Source organism: Mytilus californianus, unplaced genomic scaffold, assembly GCF_021869535.1.
Source record: "Mytilus californianus isolate M0D057914Y unplaced genomic scaffold, xbMytCali1.0.p SCAF_9, whole genome shotgun sequence".
Lineage (NCBI taxonomy): Eukaryota > Metazoa > Mollusca > Bivalvia > Mytilida > Mytilidae > Mytilus > Mytilus californianus.
Window position 1 is genome coordinate 80,645,432 of NW_026262745.1, and position 14,130 is coordinate 80,659,561.

The 14,130-nt window shown below is 32.4% G+C and overlaps 1 long non-coding RNA gene across 3 annotated transcripts in view; it reads left to right on the top strand.

The window, feature by feature from the left end:
• The window catches only part of LOC127716515 (uncharacterized), a 98,895-nt gene extending 85,570 nt beyond the window's left edge, over positions 1-13,325 (top strand). For 2 of the 3 annotated variants that reach the window (XR_007988965.1, XR_007988963.1), the window contains exons 2-3: positions 2,818-2,984; positions 12,875-13,325. This is a non-coding gene — a long non-coding RNA (uncharacterized LOC127716515). Of the gene's footprint in view, positions 1-1,860; positions 1,937-2,817; positions 2,985-12,874 lie in introns of those variants that run through there. The other variant, XR_007988962.1, reaches the window with a different exon arrangement.
• Positions 13,326-14,130: the final 805 nt, after the last annotated feature.

Genomic DNA, 14,130 nt, shown 5'->3' on the forward strand with positions numbered 1-14,130 from the left:
CTTTACACCAGAAATGTTATTTATAAACAAGCGTGTGAGTTTAGTAATGACTAGTATATCACTATCGGACACGCAAGACAAAGATGTATATTACACCTGATAGTTTCAAAATGGAAAGTTACCGGCAAGTTAGTCGGCCGTGTACACTGATCAATACCCTCAGAAGTGAAGTGATGCACGAACTTGCTTTATGAAATTGTGTAATAAGAGTTTTAAAGCCCGACAGGAAATCGCTTGAATACCTGGACGTGTCACCTCACAATACCTCTGGGATTTCTTTAGCCATGCTAGTGATCAGATAAGGGAAGGTCCGAATTCATTTAAATAAGTTTATTACATAAAAGAATTATGAACAAACTAGATTTTCGAAAACAATTTTACACGGAACACTTATTTATGACTTTGAACTTTGACTATTAACTAATTTCCATTAAAATTACTTGTTTCAAAAACTTAGTTAAAAAAAAACGGTTTGAAAACTCTAGTAATTTTCAAAAAAAATATATAATTACATTTTCCGTATCAAGTTAGTTAGGAAAGGTTGCACAACCATGTCTATTACAATCTTTTTTGTGACCCGGGAAACTGTTTATGCTTTCCTTGTCGGATAAAACAACCGTACACTTGACAAGATATGTACACTCAATTACGGCTACGTTAGGTTACTGCTTGTTTTGGTCCTTTGTGGTTTATAGATATATCGTGGTCTCTATTCAGGGAGGATGTCAAAATGGCCGCATGCGGAGAACTGATACTCTAAATTTAAAATCGATGGTGATCTCTTATCTAACAGAATAAAACTTTAATATTTATGAATTTGTGCTTTTTTATACATAATGAACATAATATCAATTTTTCATTTTTTTGCGAAGTTTCCCTTTAAACTGAGTTTTGTGGTAATAAGCATTGTATATACATTTCATAACATTTAGTTGAGACAAACTGAAGTTGGAAACAAAAAATTCAGCAACTTTTCTATTTGTAAAAAAAACATAACTTTTGAACGGTAAAAGTGACGCCACCAAAACTCAAACTCAATCTGTGTTTTGTGGTAATGAGCATTGTGTATAAGTTTCATATCATTTGGTTGAGTCAAACTGAAGTGGGAGAACGTAACAAAAAATTCAGCATTTTTTTTCATTTGTAAAGGGGCATAACTCTTGAATGTTAAAAGTGATGCCACCAAAATTCAAACTTGTCTTGTGTTTTGTGGTAATAAGCATTGTGTTCAACGTTTCATAACATTTGGTTGAGGCAAACTAAAGTTAAAAAATCGAAACCAATTTTGGGACGTACGTACGTACAGACAGACAAGGGTTAAACTTAATGCCCCCTCAACTGCGGCAGGGGCAATAAAAAAATTCAGAGCAGAAATGATCATGAGGACAAGATTCACAAAATAATCACCAAAACAAAATCTTCAGATATTTTTTTTAATATTCAAAAGAAAATGTATGTTTTTTTTGGGGGAAAACTCAGAAGTACTCCATTTAAATGTTATTGCCACTGAATGTTAATCAAACAAATAACCATGGTAACTACATGTAGTATGTTTATTTGGGTACTGTTGTTTTGTGTATCATACTTTGATATTTTTATATTTTACATCAGATTTTAGTAAATTTAATTCTAAGTAATTAATGAGTAGTTTCTAGTCATGCATCAGTGGTTTTATTTATTGTAAGACTTCTTTCTTCATGGCTCAGTGAATTTTGATCCATTGAGTATTAGTTTACTCTCTAGGTTTAACTAGTTTGTGCTATGAAAACTCTATCTCCTTTATGATAATTGGTTCATTAAGTCATGTGTCTATTTAGGAGGGAAATTCTTTTGTTTAGCCAGACTTTACTTATATTTTGAACTGATTGGAGCTGTGCTGTTCCTTATATAATTTTATTCAAATTTGGTGGACATCTTTGATTTTTTTTCAAATAAGGTCAGTGTTCCATAATTAATACCTCACATGCCTTCTAATATACTGATATGAATTAATGTATTACATTAATGATTTTGTATGAATGGTCAAAATGAATGATTTCAGAATAAAAGGTTCAAATGAATGATTATTATGAAACACAAAAGCACATATTTATAAAATATTGGTTCAATCAGATAAGTCTAAATAATCATTTTATAAGAATTTATGCCAAACAATATTTGAATATCTCGGTTATTGCCAAAAAAATTAAAAGTAATTATGTATTGGACCCCCTTTTTTTTTTACATTTAATGTAAATGAATGGGGACATATGGTTGGAAACCCCTCCCCCTTTTTATCCTGGGTTGGAACCTCCCTCCCCCCTTATGTAATTGCTGGATCCGCCCCTGGAAACATAACAGCTTAAAGAAACTTCAAATTGCAAAAATGATCAACAAGACAATATCTACAAACAAGTCAAACTTTAACGAAATTAAAAACTACTCATTATTAGAGTTATTGACTGTTTAATGATGACTTTTATCATTTATTTTCCTTTTCTGAAAAACAATAATAATATTTTACATTTAACTATTATAGATAGAAAGCCACTTTAATAGCAAAAATGATCAGCAAGACAAGATCTACAAATATGTCAAATTTTGCCAAAATTGTGATTGCCCTTATATGACAAGTTTGCACAAACCAACACGCTCCCTAGAGCCATCTCGTTGATATTGTCATATTAAATGAACAGAGTTATCTTTCTTTGTACTGATTATTAATATTGCAGGGTCAGATTTTTATTATACTACCAAAACTACTCAGTTTTGTACAAATATTCTAAAAATAATATGCCTATTTATTTATCCTAATTGACATGTTTTTATGTTTTGCAGGAAATTTCTATTAGTAAATGAATCAAATGAAGAATCTTCATGGTTAAATGCATAGAAAGGATATTTGAAGAGAGCCAATGATTGACATAAGGAGAAGCAGTTATGAATTTTGAAATTGATATAAAGGAGAGGTCATTCATCACAGAAGATTTAATCAAAGTTTACAGGTAGGAGACTTGATCGGTTGATTTTTATCAATAGTCATAAATAAAAAAGATGTGGTACTATGATTACCAATGAGACAACTATCCCTGAGAGTCCAAATATTGCAGATTTAAGCAATGGTATGTTACTATGGCTTTCAACAATGAGCAAAACCCATACCATATCTTCAGCTATGCATCTGCTTAGACATTGCTTGTTTGCTGTAATGTGGCAAATGTTTAATGCATATTCAAGATGATATAAAATGTTAATAGATGTAAATAACTTAAGTACCTTCTAAAAATTTTGTAAAAATTGTTGGAGAGGGGAGGAACTAGCTATGGACGAAAGATAGGTGGTGGTGGCAATAAAATTTGCTTTGCAACAAACCATCTGCAGATTCTTCATATAAAAAGTTGTTACACAGGAGACGACCAGTAAATGAATAGAAATAGAAACATTTGCGTTCTTGTATTATCACTCAAATTTCCAGATCAGATCGAAATTTTTCTGTTAAATATATTGGTATGCAATCCTATACATGCTATAAGCATTTGCTCATCTCATTTCTATGGAAATTACATTGTACTGTTCCCTCATCATAGTTCATAATCTATGAAAAGTTAGTATCAGAAAAATGTAATTAATATAGGTTCAAGTTTGTGCTTCATCCAGTTTAGAGGGAACCGTTTATAAATTTAGTCAATGAATGGTACTTTTGGTATAAAATTGTATAAGAATGATTAGCATTGGCATTTCTTGTCTTCGTGGAAATTATTTAACCCTACATCTCAGTCTTAATTCATTGACATTGGCTACAGAATGTTTGCATTGTCACAAACAAAAAGAAGACATAGGTCTTATACTTCTTTGGCATTATGGTTTACATGTTTTATGAACAATTGCCATTTGAAATTCAGGAGTAACTTCAAGATATAATTTTTTTTATTCATTTTCCATATTCTACATGGACTATTGGACTAATATTCATAAATTCCATATTTTACCTGGTACTATTATACTCATCAGTTTCTAGGGTCAATATTTTGACCCTACTGTATAGATTTGTTTTTTACTGAAAAAACATATTGGCATAAAGGGACATAACTGATCATGAAGAATGGTAAAAGTGATGCTATCCAAATTTGTACTTGAACTGAGTTTTGTGGTAATAAGTATTGTGTATTATAACTTTCATACCATTTAGTTAAGGCAATCTAAAGTAAGAGAACTATATGACCTCAAATGCATTGATCGTTAAAAAAAGGGGGGTTCCAACCCCAGCAACCCTCCCCTGGATCTGCCATAATGGGGCCTCGGTTGCTGAATGGTCTAAGTAGTGAAACTACTGTATCACTAGCCTGTAAATAGATATAACAGTGATATCATACTTTAACTTTGTTTAAACCTGTTTATTTACTTTTGACTTTAATTATTTGTCCCTTGTAATTTTTTATTAACTGTGTATTTGCATTCAGGTGTCACAGGTCAAATTTATTTGTTCATTATGTGTTAATTTACGTTTTTTGATTGAGTTAAGCCTTCCAATTAATATTTTATAGTGTGTTTTTCTATGTTGTGATGTTATACTATTGTTTCAGAAAAGGGAGAAGGTTTGGTACCATTAAAACGTTAATCCCGCTGCAAATGTTTGCACCTGTCCTAAGTCAGGAATCTGATTACAGTAGTTGTCGTCTGTTTATGTAGTTCATACGTGTTTCTCGTTTCTCGTTTTAATATAGATTAGACCGTTGGTTTTTCCCTTTGAATGGTTTTACACTAGTATTTTTTTTGGGCCCTTTATAGCTTGCTGTTCGGTGTGAGCCAATGCTCCGTGTTGAAGGCCGTACCTTGTCCTATAATGGTTTACTTTTATAAATTTTAACTTGGATGGAGAGTTGTCTCATTGGCACTCATACCACATCTTCCTATATCTATATAAGAAGTTATCCCTGGCTCAGTATACTTCTAGGATATTGATTGTTTAACACACGTGGTTACAAAACCCATAGCCGCTGGGTGTTGCTAAACCATATACCGGGCACTTCAGTGGCGAAGCCAGGTTCTGTGTGCAAAGCTCTGGTAGGGGGCAAAGCCCGCCTGAAGCTCAGAGAATTAAGTAAACACAAAGAAGAATTTTGTTGTTGGAAATTTATCTGTTCTGTCTAATTTTCTTTAGAATTATATGTAATCAGGTAATGACAGGGTCCAGTTATACCTCGATAAACGGACATGAGTGTTGGACTGATTCAGTGACGACAATTTGTTTATAAACCAGTATAATGCTGCTCTACTAATTTGCCTATTGAATATGCTAGATAACTCGACAGAGACAATAGACCTTCAAAGAGTGATGCAAACAATTTTGTAATATATGTAGGCTGTAACATAATATTATGAAATAGATAATACATTGGCTTAGTCATAGGCCCGATCATTGCTGGTTTTTGGCCGCTATGACAACACCAAAGCAGTCAGCTGATTATGAACAAGTCAATACAGAAAAGGTGCACAAATAAAACCAATAGTTATGCATTTTTAAGATTGATTAGTACGAGGAAAAGGAGTCTGAAGAACAAATCATGCGGACTCAAAACAATCCAATTATTCAAGTTTGCTTGACATACCGATAAATGGGAATAAAAGGAAATGGTTACACGCAAGCGAGACAGCATTTTATCGACATAGATAAAAAAAAAAACGTCAAACGATATTAACAAACGTCCTCCAACAATGGACAAGTGTCTAAATAATATATATCAAGCTCTAAACCGGCCAGAGCAACACAGTTGTGAATACAATTTGCAGAGACTATAAAAGATCTGTCATTGACACCAAATTTCGAAAATGACAAAATTATAAAGATAGAGTGACTTCCTGACTTCATCTTGGGTAAAGCACATAATCATGAAGCGATGTGAAACCAATTTTTGAAATCGGTATCCTCCAATTTTTTTCAATGTGAATTAACGAAATTGTGGTGTATATATAAGACAGCAACCAAACGGCACACACAAATAATAAAAGACGTCTAGAGGTCAACGCATCTGGTTTTTAACTTGTTAACTGATAAGTGATTTGCAAATAACAACAATTTACTGGTTTCATTTAAGCAAGCAACATTTTTCTTTGTTTGGTATTATAAAATATGTCAACAACTTCTTTTCAAATCAATTTCAAAATCAGCATGAATGTGCAATAGTATTAGAGAAGATAGCCATTATTGTCCCATTGTATATCTAAGATAGGTTTTAACACGTTTCAGTTGCAGTTGTTGGTGGCATAGTAAGAAGAATTCTACAGTATATATTAGAATGCAGTTCTTTGTTTGTCGATTCCAATGTTTCATATAGTTGATCTGGTATCTTTCAACGAGCAACATATCTTTGGATCTCGAGAGGCTCATTGGCGTGATATATATACGCAACTGATCTTCGCGTTTTAACTCTTTAACATTCTGTGGAATTAGAAGGTGGGCGAGAAACATTTCCTCTGAATTAACCAGTCAATCCGTCTTTGAATTCGTATAGAAGATGGTATATGAACTGATGTAACTGATGGTAAAATATGGAAAAGTTTGGGTATTCTTATAAGTATCGATGAATAAATTCTCCCTCACTCTCACACTCTTTCTCAATCATTCTTTAAAAAAAAAGTCTTTCAAAACTTTTTTTTTGCCTGTTTGTTTGTGCACGCAAGTGCGTCGTTGCGTCAATAGTAGCTACGCCACTGCACTTGAACGTTGCTACCCAGTTTTCCTTAATTCCATGGTTGTTCCTTGTGAAATATTGAATTCTGTATATTATTCATTATGTCTAACAATGTTAGTCTTTTTTGCCAATCATTTGTACTCATTTTTGTCTCGCCTGCGACGAAAGTCGCAGAAAGTGAGACATAGGTATTACTATCCGGCGGCGGCGGCGACAGCGGCGTAAACTATTTGTATAAAGCTTTATATTTCAGAAGGTAGAAGACCTGGATGCTTCATACTTTGTATGCAGATACCTTATGTTACGAACTTTCCGTCTGTCATACGTCCAATGTCCTTGACCTTATTTTCATGGTTCAGCGACTGCTTGAAAAAAAGTTTAGTTTTTTTGTTATGTAAATTTCTCACTTATTATGAGTAATAGGATAACTATATTTGGTATATGGGTTCCTTGCAACGTCTACATGTCCATCAGACAGGGTTCGTCTGACCTCAGCCTCATTTCATGGATCAGTGATCAAGGTTAAAGTTACGTGATTAGGTCCGTTTCTCAGATACTACAAGCAGTAGGTCAGCTATATGTGGTGTATGGAATGATTATAAGGGATACATGTCAGTCTGGCAGGTTTCATCTGACCTTGACCTCATTTTCACGGTTCATTGGTCAATGTTAAGTTTTTGTGTTTTGGTCTGTTTTTCTAATACTATAAGCCATTGGTCAACTATATTTGGTGTATGGAATGATTGTAAGGTGTACATGTCTGTCTGGCAGGTGTCATCTGACCTTGACCTCATTTTCATGGTTCAGTGGTTATAGTTAAGTTTTTGTGTTTTGGTCTGTTTTTCTTATACTGTATGCAATAGGTCTACTATATTTGGTGTATGGAATGATTGTAAGGTGTACATGTCTAGCTGGCAGGTGTCATCTGACCTTGACCTCATTTTCATGGTTCAGTGGTCAAAGTTTAGTTTTTGAGTTTTGGTCTTTTTTTCTAATACTGCATGCAATAGGTCTACTATATTTGGTGTATGGAAATATTTTATAATCAATATGTCAGTCACGCAGGTTTTAATTGACCTTGACCTCATTTTCAAGGTTCATTGCTCAGTGTTAAATTTTTGTGTTTTGGTCTGTTTTTCTTAAACTATAAGCAATAGGTCAACTATATTTGTTGTATGGAAGAATTGTTATCTGTACATGCCTGCCTAGCATGGTTCATCTGACCTTGACCTCATTTTCATGGTTCATTGGTCAATGTTTAGTTTACTTGGTTAATGTTAAGTTTATGTGACAGTTGTAATAAAGCTTTATATTTAGGACTATCAACATAATATCAATGATTAGTAAAGAAGGCGAGACATTTCAGCGTGTGCACTCTTGTTAGTAAATGCATCGCTTGGCTGCCACATTCAGTGGCGTAGCTACCCAAGGATCGACTAGACACGTGCCTATACATAAATTTGCCAATTATATACCCCTTTGGAATAAAAAAAAATGCACATTGTAATTCTAATGCGTATTATTATTTATACGGTGCCCGTCCGTATTCAAACACCGATCTGTACCCTTCGGTGCATAGGATTATTTTGATTTTATTAACAATGCCCGTTTCATCGGCAACTAGTGAAAGATCCTTCAGTGCGATGTGACGCATCAAGTCCTACCTGAGATCGGAGATGAGCGACTTTCTAATCTATCCCTTCTTCATACCCACCCACACCTCAATGTTGAAGTTGATGAGAGTATAACTGATTTTATTGGCAGAAAAAAAACGTTGACTTGACTTTGAATAAGTGTATCATTGACTTTGTGTATGAAACTGGATCTGAAAGTTATTCATAAAAGTTCAGAAATTTTAGATTTGTTTAACAATTTTTCCCCAATGAGTTAAAAGATTCGTTCGAAAAAGTTGAAAATCGTTTCCCTTGACCCTCTGTGGGCCTTAAGCTTAAAATAGTCCAAACAAATTTTCGCCTCGCTCTCTGCACGCTAATAACACTTGCAACAACTCTTTGAGGGGTCTGCTGAAAGGCAAAATATCTGTCCCTATCCAATAAAGATCAATAAACCCTAATTTTCCAATGGCATATTCAAAAGTTCAGACCTTCATCCTGGACGACCCCTATTACAGGACCTAGTGGCTAACTGTTGTATTTACTAGTATCGTAAATTTGTTTTTGTCCTGATCATGCAAAACTATTTGCTACTGGATGTTTAGCAATAAATCAATCAACTATCTTCCAGTAATCTCAGATCTATGTGTAAAGACCACATTAATTCAAATTCCTAAGCAGGTAGGGATTTAATTTACAGTAGAGGATATAAGAAAATATGAATTTCTTGAATATTGTTACGATAGTATGAACAGAACAGAACTTCTGCATTAGGCATCGACTGTGTCTGTGTTTGTGTGGCTGGGGTGAAGGTTTAAGAATCAAAAGATCAATGGTTCAGGTTGATGTCTACCCCAAAGCATAGTATTATTATATAGTAATCTCAGTGTTTACGTGCCTATTTTTAGCTCACCTGGGCCAAGTGAGCTTTTCTCGTCACTTGGCGTCCGTCGTCTGTCGTCCGTAAACTTTTACAAAAATCTTCTCCTCTGAAACTACTGGGCCAAATTTAACCAAACTTGGCCACAATCATCATTGGGGTATCTAGTTTAAAAAATGTGTGCGATGACCCGGCCAACTAACCAAGATAGCCGCCATGGCTAAAAATAGAACATAGGGGTAAAATGTAGATTTTGGCTTATATCTCTGAAACCAAAGCATTTAGAGCAAATCTGACATGGGGTAAATTTTGTTAATCAGGTCAAGATCTATCTGCCTGGAATTTTTTTTGACAAATCGGACACCCCGTCGTTGGGTTGCTGCCCCCGATTTAGTAATTTTAAGGAAATTCTGCAGTTTTTGGTTAAAATCTTGAATATTATTATAGATAGAGATAAACTGAAAACAGCAATAATGTTCAGCAAAGTAAGATCTACAAATAAGTCAAATGACCTAAATTGTCAGTTGACCCCTTAAGGAGTTATTGCCCTTTATAGTCAATTTTTAACCATTTTTCAAAAATTTTAGTAATCTTTTAAAAAAATCTTCTCCTCTGAAACTACTTTGACAAATTTAAACAAACTTGGCAATCATCATCTTAAGGGTATGTAGTTTTAAAAATGTGTCCAATGACCCTGTCCACAAACCAAGATGGCCGACATGGCTAAAAATAGTATATAGGGGTAAAATGCAATTTTTGGCTAATATCTCTGAATTCAAAGCATTTAGAGCAAATCTCATTCATTAAAATATGTTCAATAAGTCAAGATCTAACTGCCCTGAAATTTTCAGACAAATCAGGCAACCTGTTGTTGGGTTCCTGCCTCTGAATTGGTAATTTTAAGAAATTTTGCAGTTTTTGGTTATTATCTTCAATATTATCTTAGATAAAGATAAACTGTAAACAGCAATTATGTATAGCAAAGTAAGATCTACAAATAAGTCAACTTGACCAAAACGGTCAATAAGGAGTTATTGCTTTTTATAGTAAATTTTAAAGAATTTTCGTAAATTATGTAAATTTTTGTAATTTTTATACGACCGCAAAAAAATTTTGTGGACGTATATTGGTATGACATTGACGTCGTCGTCGTCCGAAGACGCATTAGTTTTCGCACTCTAACTTTAGTTTAAGTCAATGGATCTCTATGAAATTTTACCATAAGGTTCAATACCACAAAAGGAAGGTTGGGATTGATTTTGGGGGTTATGGTACCAATAGTTAAGGAATTAGGGGCCAAAAAGGGGCCAAAAATAAGCATTTTTGTAACTTCCAGACATAACTTGTGTGTTAGTGTATGGATCTCTCTGACATTGTACCACAAGATTCCATATCACAAAGGGAATGCTGGGATTGATTTTGGGGGTAATTGCCTCAAAATTTTAGGAATTAGGGGCCAAAAAAGGGGCAAAAAACAAGCAAATTTATATGGACAAATACGTTAGTACAAAACATAATTTAAAGCAGTGTAAGGGAGATAAATCAAATACATCATTTGAATTATCTCCCTTACACTGCTTTTAAATTATGTATAAAGTAATGGTTAATGAACAATTAAGACAATTTAAAACAGTGTAAGGGAGGTAATCCACATACAACGTTTTGATTACTTCCCTTGCACTGCTTTTAAATTATGTTTAAAGAAATGCATATTTATAAAAGGAAGACCAGTAAAAATATCTGCAAATGTTTACAAAAAAATCCATATGAAAGATTTGACACCATATTTTAAATTCTATTATAAAATAGATTAAGTTAGCACTATGGTAAATTTAAATGGGTAAGTATGGTTGCAAATTCCATTGGAAATTTGAATTTAGATTATGATCATATCTTGAGGGAAAGAATTTTTTGGGGGAAAAAGGGGGGGGGGGGGGTAAAAAGAAATTGTGGGGGTCAATTTTTTCTCATTTCAGATTTCAGAAATTAAAAAGAATTATTCTTCAAATATTATTTTTTTTTCAAATTTCAAATATTGAAAAATTTCAAGAAGTAATCTTTAATTGCACAGTATGGCGCATTAGATTTGTAAAATCTTTGACCACATTTATTTATTTGTTATGCCAAATCTGACCATGTATTTAGATTTTTAATTTTGGGTCCAGTTTTCAAATTGATAAAATTGAGAATGGAAATGGGGAATGTGTCAAAGAGACAACGACCCGACCATATCTTGGTCTACATTAAGGTCCAAAGGGTCCAAAATTAAACTTAGTTTGATTTTAACCAAAATTGAATATATGGGGTTCTTTGATATGCTGAATCTAAACATGTATTTAGATTTTTGATTTTGGGCCCAGTTTTCAAGTTGGTCCAAATTGGGGTCCAAATTTAAACTTTGTTTGATTTCAACAAAAATTGAATATATGGGGTTCTTTGATATGCTGAATCTAACCATGTATTTAGATTTTTTATTTGTGGGCCCCACTATCAAATTGGTTCATATTGAGGTCAAAAGGGTCCAAAATTAAACTTTGTTTGATTTTATCAAAAATTGAATTATTGGGGTTCTTTGATATGCCAAATCTAACCATGTATTTAGATTTTTAATTTTGGGTCCAGTTTTCAAATTGGTCTACATTAAGGTTCAAAGGATCCAAAATTAAACTTAGTTTGATTTAAACAAAAAATGAATATATGGGGTTCCTTGATATGCTGAATCTAAACATGTATTTAGATTTTTGATTTTGGGCCCAGTTTTCAAGTTGGTCCAAATTTGGGTCCAAAATTAAACTATGTTTGATTTCAACAAAAATTGAATATATGGAGTTCTTTGGTATGCTGAATCTAACCATGTATTTAGATTTTTTATTTGTGGGCCCCGCTATCAAATTGGTTCATATTGAGGTCAAAAGGGTCCAAAATTAAACTTTGTTTGATTTCATCAAAAATTGAATTCTTTGGATTCTTTGATATGCTGAATCTAACCATGTATTTAGATTTTGGATATTGGACCATACTAGGTAAATTAAAAAAAATTTAAGTTCTTAGACCACATTCATTCTGTGTCAGAAACCTATGCTGTGTCAAATATTTAATCACAATTCAAATTCAGAGCTGTATCAAACTTGAATGTTGTGTCCATACTTGCCCCAACTGGTCAGGGTTCGACCTCTGCGGTCATATCAAGCTGCGCCCAGCGGAGCATTTTATTTACAAAATATTTTCCTTTGAAACTACTGAGCCAAGTTCATTATAGATAGAGAAAATCGAAACAGCAAGAATGTTCAGTAAAGTAAGATTGACAAACACATCATCATCACCAAAACATCATTTTGTCATGAATTCTATTCTCATCTATTATGTATGTCCTTTGTTTAGTATGAACATAGACCAAGGTGAACGACACAGGCTCTTTAGAGCCTCTAGTTTTGTACTTATATCAGGCCATTAGTTTTCTTGTTTGAATTATTTTACTATGGTAATTTTGGAGCCTTTTATCTATGACCATGTTCTGTGACTTAAAGTAGTTAATTTCTGTGCCATTTGGTCTCTTGTTGAGATTTGTCTCATTGGCAATCATTCCACATCTTTTTTATTATCATTTACCAATTATTCAAAATTGATTAAACAAAACTTTACATATGAATGGCTGATTAAACTTAAACATGCATACTTTAGGGATAATAAATCTTATTTTTACTTTTCAGTATGTTGAGAGAAGTTCAGAACAAGCAATTGGGTTGAAGAGGAGTTGTCAACACGTCATCTTTGAACAAGGTCAATTGTATTAGAAGTGAATCCTTAACAGAAATGAGACAATAATCAAATAATTCAAAGACTACATGGATGTTATCTGGACTAGCATTTGTATGACCTAAATGTGGTATTTTTCATATGAACACTTACAAGGCAGATAATAGTCTGTGACAAACATTTGTATGCAATTAAAAACTTAAAGAACTTGTACGGTATTCTTCAGATTTCAGTAGAATTTGTTTAAAACGGTACATTCTTGGTATGAATTGAAGAATTTTTGCTCATTTAAATGAATTATGAAAATGTTTTATATGTTTAGAATAAACAAAAACAACATAAAAGATAGACAAATTTTTATTTTCTTTCTTGAAACTTATAACAGAATAAATTGTCATATGCTAATTCTTGATAGATGTGCTGCCAGAAATTTATCAAGTCTATTTTTAGCCTGAAAGTGCAACTCAATGCACGGGTTATACACACAGGAAACTACATTTATCTCTCAACCATATAAAAAATAAGGATATATGGAAGGGTTGCCAATGAGAATAACTATCCTTGAATGCCAATGATATCTTATAAACTATATAAGATATCTCATTAACTATATAAGATATCTTATAAACTATATAAGATATCTTATAAACTACATAAGATATCTTATAAACTATAAAAGATATCTTTAATATAAACTATATAAGATATCTCATATAATTTTATAAGATATCTCACATATTATATAAGATATCTTATATAGTTTATAAGATATCTTATATAGTTTATAAGATATCTTATATAGTTTATGATATGTTATATAGTTTATAAGATATCTCATATAGTTTTTAAGATATCTCATAAAATTAATAAAATATCTTTTAAACTATATGAGATATCTTATAAAATTCAGAAGATATCTTATAAAGTATGTAATATATCTTATATACTTTATGAGATATCTTATATAATATATAAGATATCTATATCTTATATAATATATAAGATATCTCATTTGATATATAAGATATTGTATAAAAATAAAATTATAAGCTATCTTATATATTAAATAAGATATCTTATACATTAAATAAGATATCATATATTAGATATCTTATATATTATATAACATATCTTATATATTATATGAGATATCTTGAAATTCGAATAAATAGTAAAATGACTTTCCACCTAAGAACAAGTCATTGTTAAA